Genomic DNA, 6,000 nt, shown 5'->3' on the forward strand with positions numbered 1-6,000 from the left:
GGCCCTTCTGCTCTAGCAGGGAACATGGAGCAGTGAGAACCAGAAGCCATGGGACACAGTTGGTGGACAGGTCTTGTGTTCTGGGTTGGATCCTGTGATAGCAGGTCAAGGCTTCCTGCATCAGCCAGCACTGGGGAGATCACTGGATCCTAAAGCAAGCATTCCCTTGTCTGCAAACATTAAGAAATACATTTTTTCATTAATTATGCAAGTTTAGGCTTTTGTATTTTCCTAGGGAATAAATATATTTATATTTTTTGTCCACTATTTATTTACTGGTGAACAAAACTCTTCTCAGAATTTGGGATTTGATGCATTGAATGATTTGTATGAACTCTTTTGTTCTTATTTTGCTATATTAGATTTCCTTGATAAATTGGCAGTGAGTATATGTCAGTTGCAATTAATGATTTGCAGAGCAAATGCCAGTGAGGACATTGAAGTTTTTGAAAGAAATCAACTGTGTAAAAGGTTGAAAGACTGCCACAGTTTGTGAGGGGAGAAGTACAGAGGTTTACCTTACGATGTCCCAGAGAGAGTAGACAGTTGACATGGGTGAGACTCTGAGGTCAGACAATTGCAGTCCATCTCCTCATCTTTATCAGACATGACACATCTCTTAAATATTACAGAATTAAATGAGTGGGAGGAAAACTGTCAGAAAACTGACCTTCACCTCAGCCCTGAGGTTGGGTCCCTGGCACAGGGTCACTAATGGATGTAATAGAAGGTAGGCCACCAATGTGGCTGAGGAAGGCAGGTGCTCTTCCCCAGTGGGTGGATTTGACTGTCAGGATGCAGGGTGCCATAACCACAGCGCTCTGCTTACTTCACAGACAAGCAGATTCTTCTTTTTCCATGTTCCAGATGGAGAGAATTATTACTGTGATTCTCTCTATAATTTTGGTGATAACTACTGCCTTAGGATTTGATTTTTGCTTATTTCCAATGTAATTAAATTGACACAGATGTGTACCACAGACTTTCCATATTTACTTCACTCATCACCAAATAAGACCACTGAATGAGATCAAATGATATGAGTGCAGGTGGTCTCCATGTTTGCTTTGCGAAGTTTCCCTGTGTGACATTATGAGACAGAGCTATTGCAAACAGTTTGGTGAATCATAAACATATACAATTTTAAAATATTTCAGTAAATACTTTAATTATATTCATTCATTAAAATATGCATTTGGTAACATTATACATTTTATGAAGGATAAATAGAAATGTTGTTGTAAATAAAAAAATATTTCTTAAGATGAAGTATCCAGGACCAAATAGGTGACATTAGAGAAGGCGGTGTGACTTGTAAAGTATAGCTATGAGGAGCATTGTACCTAATTTAGAACGTGAATCAGTGAAATTAGGATAATGCTGAAACCAGTCTTTATCATTTCTCTGAGAGCAACTGTCTTCCCATGATTCTCCTCACAGCTTCCTTTACTTCTTTGTTCCTGAGACTGTAGATGAGAGGATTCAAGAAAGGAGGAACCATGGTGTAAAAGGCACAGAGAATCAAGTCCTGGAGTGCATCAGAGTTTGCTGAAGGTCTCAGGTACACAACTGTCCAAGAACTGAGGAAGACGGACACCATGAGGATATGAAGGGTGCAGGTGGAGAAGGCCTTCCCTGGTGCTCTGTTGGGAGATTTCAGCACAGTAGAAAATATGCGAATATATGACATGGTAATAAAAACGAAGCAACCACCACAGAGCACCACAGAAGACAAAAGAATAAGGACCTTGTTAATGGTGGTGTCAGAGCAGGAGAGCCTCAGTAGAGAGGGGACATCACAGAAGAATGGATGGACCATGTTTGACTGGCAGAAGGACAGCCAGAAGCTGTTTCCAGTGTGCACACCTGAATAAACCAGACCACTCAGCAGGGAAGCCAGGGTCATGTGAACACAAAACTGAGGGTTCATGATGAGATGGTACTGGAGGGGCTGGCAGATGGCCACATAGCGGTCCCCAGCCATGATGGAGAGAAAAAGAAGTTCAACACATGCACAAATATGGACCAAGAAGATTTGGTTGCACAACCAGTCACTGAAATGGTCCTGTTGCCAGTGAGAGAGTTGACACAGGCATTGGGGACAGTGATGGAAATGAAGCACATGTCCAAGATGGACAGGGTCCTCAGGAAGAAGGACATGGGTGTGTGCAGGTTCTGGTCAGCAGTGGTGACAGTGCCAATGAGCAGGTTCCCTAACAAAGTACTCAGATAAGTCAGTAGGAATACCGTGAAATAGAGGAAACTCATATTCCAGCCATCAGGAGAGCCCAGGAGGAGAAATTCTGTTACCATGGTGGAATTTGCCATGTTCTGGAAATTCTGGTTGACTGGGAATATAAAGAGGTGAAAGGGGAAGCAAAGAGTGATTAATGCAATTACTCTACATATCACATCCAGTGTTTTTTGTACTTTGCAGTTACTTTTCTGGCAGAGGAAAGGTCACTCTTTGTTTTCTGATTTTTTAAGTGTTTCTAAGTAGATTGCACCTCCTACTGCAGATGCAGAGGTCTGTAGCCCTTGTCCCTGGGCATGACCTGCAGGACCTGTTCTCAGCTCCTCCATCATGCCTCCATTGACCTCCAGAGGCTGCCATGCAGAGCACTTCCAGTGGTTGCTCACCTCCTCTCCTGCAGGGCCACTGGTCTTAAGGTGCATTCTTCAATGCTCTGTAATTTAGGTACCTTCATTCTCTTCCATAAATTACAAATGAAAAGAATGTTTTACCACTCTATCTAGTGTTAGTAATGTTTTTACTCAGTGTTTTCACTCCATGATATTTGATTGTTTTTTATCTCAGATAATTTTCCTTATTCATGTTGACACCTTCCATTATATTCTCAATGGCATCATAATCTTTTAAAGGCATGTTGACTCTATATTTTAAAGTAAGGTTGTGTCCATAATTGCAACACTTACGAAGCAGCTCAGAGCAGCTCAATCTCTAGTCACCTACATCATCATTTCCTCTGCCCTCGGCAAAGCAGCGTCTCCTCAGTACCTGGCCATGTTAATCACACTCTTTCTTTAAGAGTGACCTTCTTGCTGAGTCTGTCTGGGCTCCTTTGGAAATGTGTTTGCCCCACATGGCCAGGGGTTGGTGGCCCTACTCAGGCAAGTGGCTTTTAATTTCACAGTCATGGTGAAGTTCAAGGGATCCCATCCAGTCTGCCTGTCATCTGTGTCTGGCCCCCATCTCAGCTCCTCCCTGACACAAACCTGAAGCTCACTCCTGAGTGACCTACTCTTCAGAGCTGACAGACATGCCTTTTTCTACTAGACAAACGATGAGAATGCACTGGACCTGAGAGGTGGCTCCAATTCACTCTTCCTCTGAAAACTTATTCGTAATTTCTAATTCATTCTTCCACTTTTGTATTTTGTTGAAATATTGACATATTATTCCAAATTGCAGCTAATATGTGTGTTTATCATCCCCACAACACTGTGCACATCTTTGAATTTTTGACCATGTGATATTCATCATTTTACATGTTTAGTAGCAATTACCTGACTTTCTGCAGAGTAATTAATAAATAAAAATATTGTAACTTTATTGACTAACTACTAATGTGGACTGACTTTATTCTACTAATTTAAAAATGACTAGTCCCCCAATAGGCTTTGGACTTTCTTCTGTCCGGTAACAGATACAATGCACACTGGTATGAAATGATATAAGAGGATACTCCTCCCCCCATGCCTTTGCAGGGTAAGATCTAAAACAGTAATTGCTCAGAAAACATTACTGCTGACACAAACATGGCCACAGCTATTCCAGATGCTGGGTTTAGGGAAACAAGAAAATTATTGGAATTTTACATAATTTTATTACTCTAGAGGGAAAATATGATAACAGACTATAGAAGAATGCAAATAAATACAAAAATTCAGAAGGTGATGAGTGATGTGATGAATGAATATGAACATGGGTCAGGCTTCTCACCCTTGCTGTGAATTGCAGGACTATAGGAGAGATTTGTTTTCTTCTTTTCTTCTTTGTATAAAATCTATGATGGAAAAGCAGAATATGTGTTTAAAATCCAGGAGGTGCATTGAACCATGGAACCATTTCCTTCATGTTGAACACTATATACTCTACTTTGTGTTCATTTCTCCAACAGAACTTAGTGCTTTCCCCACTAAGTAGTTTGAGTTATATGAACTTAATTGTTTTTCTTGTTATTTATGTGATTTAACTGTAGTTTTAGAAATTTCCTGAATTTGACTTTGTCTCTTATTTCTTCAGTCTCAGAGGTTATCTGGGATCATGGAGCACTGATCCATCCTCATGTGTAACATGGGAAAAACAAGAATAGGAAACACCCCCTAATTTCTACAAAAAGCCTCAGTCAATCTCAGTAGGCTTCAAACATCGTTTCTTCAGGAAGACAGATTTTTAAAAAATCAAACATGCTTTAGTTCAGCTATCTGCTCCACAGTAATTTTAGTGTTACTCAGAACAGTATTAATATTTAAGTGCAGATAAATGCCTATCAAAAAATTTCAATCTACAAACAATTAGATAAATAGAAAATAAAATAAAAGGTGGAAAAGAAAGGCAGGGAAATGCCTGTGAGGAGAGGCAAGCAGGTCTTAATGCCAGGAACATGAAGAGGGCGTGCCCAGGGCTGCCTCTAAAAGTGGGGAAAGCTGGGAGTTTCACTTCTTGTATTTCTCCAGATAGTGCTTAAAACAAGGAAATGAATGATAAAAAGGTCATTTAAAACTGCAAAGGATTATTCAGTTTTCAAGGCACAGGGAATTATCATTTTCTAAATCACATTTTTTCATTTTTAAAATTATTAATTACTGCTATTGATAAATCTTTGACAAACATTAAGGTGATATTTATAGTTTCTGAAATTAATAGTATGCTTCCAGAATTTCATTTTTTGTATGGTTACCACTGGACAGATACTTCCTCATAGTCACACCTCATATATTGGTAGTAAAAAATGTAAAATTAGTTGAAAAAGAAAACATAATTTTTATCAATACAACAAGATAAGGTTGATGAATTCAAAATGCTTCCATAAAAATTGTATGCAATGTTGAATTTTTTTTCCTACAGTAACTGACACATTTTAATGTATATTATATATAAATATATATATATATATATACACACACACACACACACACACACATACATACTGTGGTATTCTACCTACCTATTGTCTATCAGCTACTTTCCACATTATACTTTTTGCTTTAAAATGAATGTATTTATTTGTCCTCTCTGGAATTTCTGTGTAGACTATTCTGTGAATTTTCTGAGTATATTATAAGTAAGAGTAATTAAAGAAAAGAAATTGAAACCAACCAGAAGCCACCTGAGGAACTCTCACACACTTTATTTGCATGACCCTGCAGACATTTCCCAAGTTCCCTGTGTTCCTATTGCAAACTTGGCAATCATAGAAAATGGAATTATGCAGTTTTAAGGACCCTCTGAACTTGCTGTGTTCTTCACAGAACTAACCAATTTTTGTTCTTGGTCTACCTGACCCTTGGATGAGATTGCAATTTGCTGAGCAGAATTAAACTGAGGCTCAGATGTGTTTGGACTGTAACTGCCAAATACTCACTCCTGAGCGTTGTCTAATCTCCAAGTGGGAGCAGAACAGAATCTCTCCTTGGCTTCTCCCATCAACTGTGTCTGCACCACAGTGTATCTGTCCAGCCAGCACAGTGCCATATGGGATGTGGGGAGCTCAGTTGCCTCTGCTTTATGTTAACTTGGTGCTTTGCCAGTGGAGTAGAACCCCAGGAGCTTATAGATCATCCTGCAGAGACAGCAGGAGTCCTGAGCACAGCACCAGGCAGCAGAACCTCCAGTGCCCAGGAGAGAGGACCTGGCCATGTGCCAGCATGGGCAGTGGAAGACACAGGGGAACTCCTGTGCTGGACATTGCCCTAAATTGTAATTGAGAAACTAATGACACTGTGGATAGACCGATGGTCTCACTGTGTGTTTTC

The 6,000-nt window shown here is 39.8% G+C and overlaps 1 pseudogene; it reads right to left on the reverse strand.

Annotated features, from left to right (window-relative positions):
* Nucleotides 1–1,396: 1,396 nt before the first annotated feature.
* On the reverse strand, nucleotides 1,397–2,328 carry LOC124986464 (olfactory receptor 14C36-like; annotated as a pseudogene).
* Nucleotides 2,329–6,000: the final 3,672 nt, after the last annotated feature.

Source organism: Sciurus carolinensis, chromosome 6 (genome assembly GCF_902686445.1).
Source record: "Sciurus carolinensis chromosome 6, mSciCar1.2, whole genome shotgun sequence".
Classification (NCBI taxonomy): domain Eukaryota; kingdom Metazoa; phylum Chordata; class Mammalia; order Rodentia; family Sciuridae; genus Sciurus; species Sciurus carolinensis.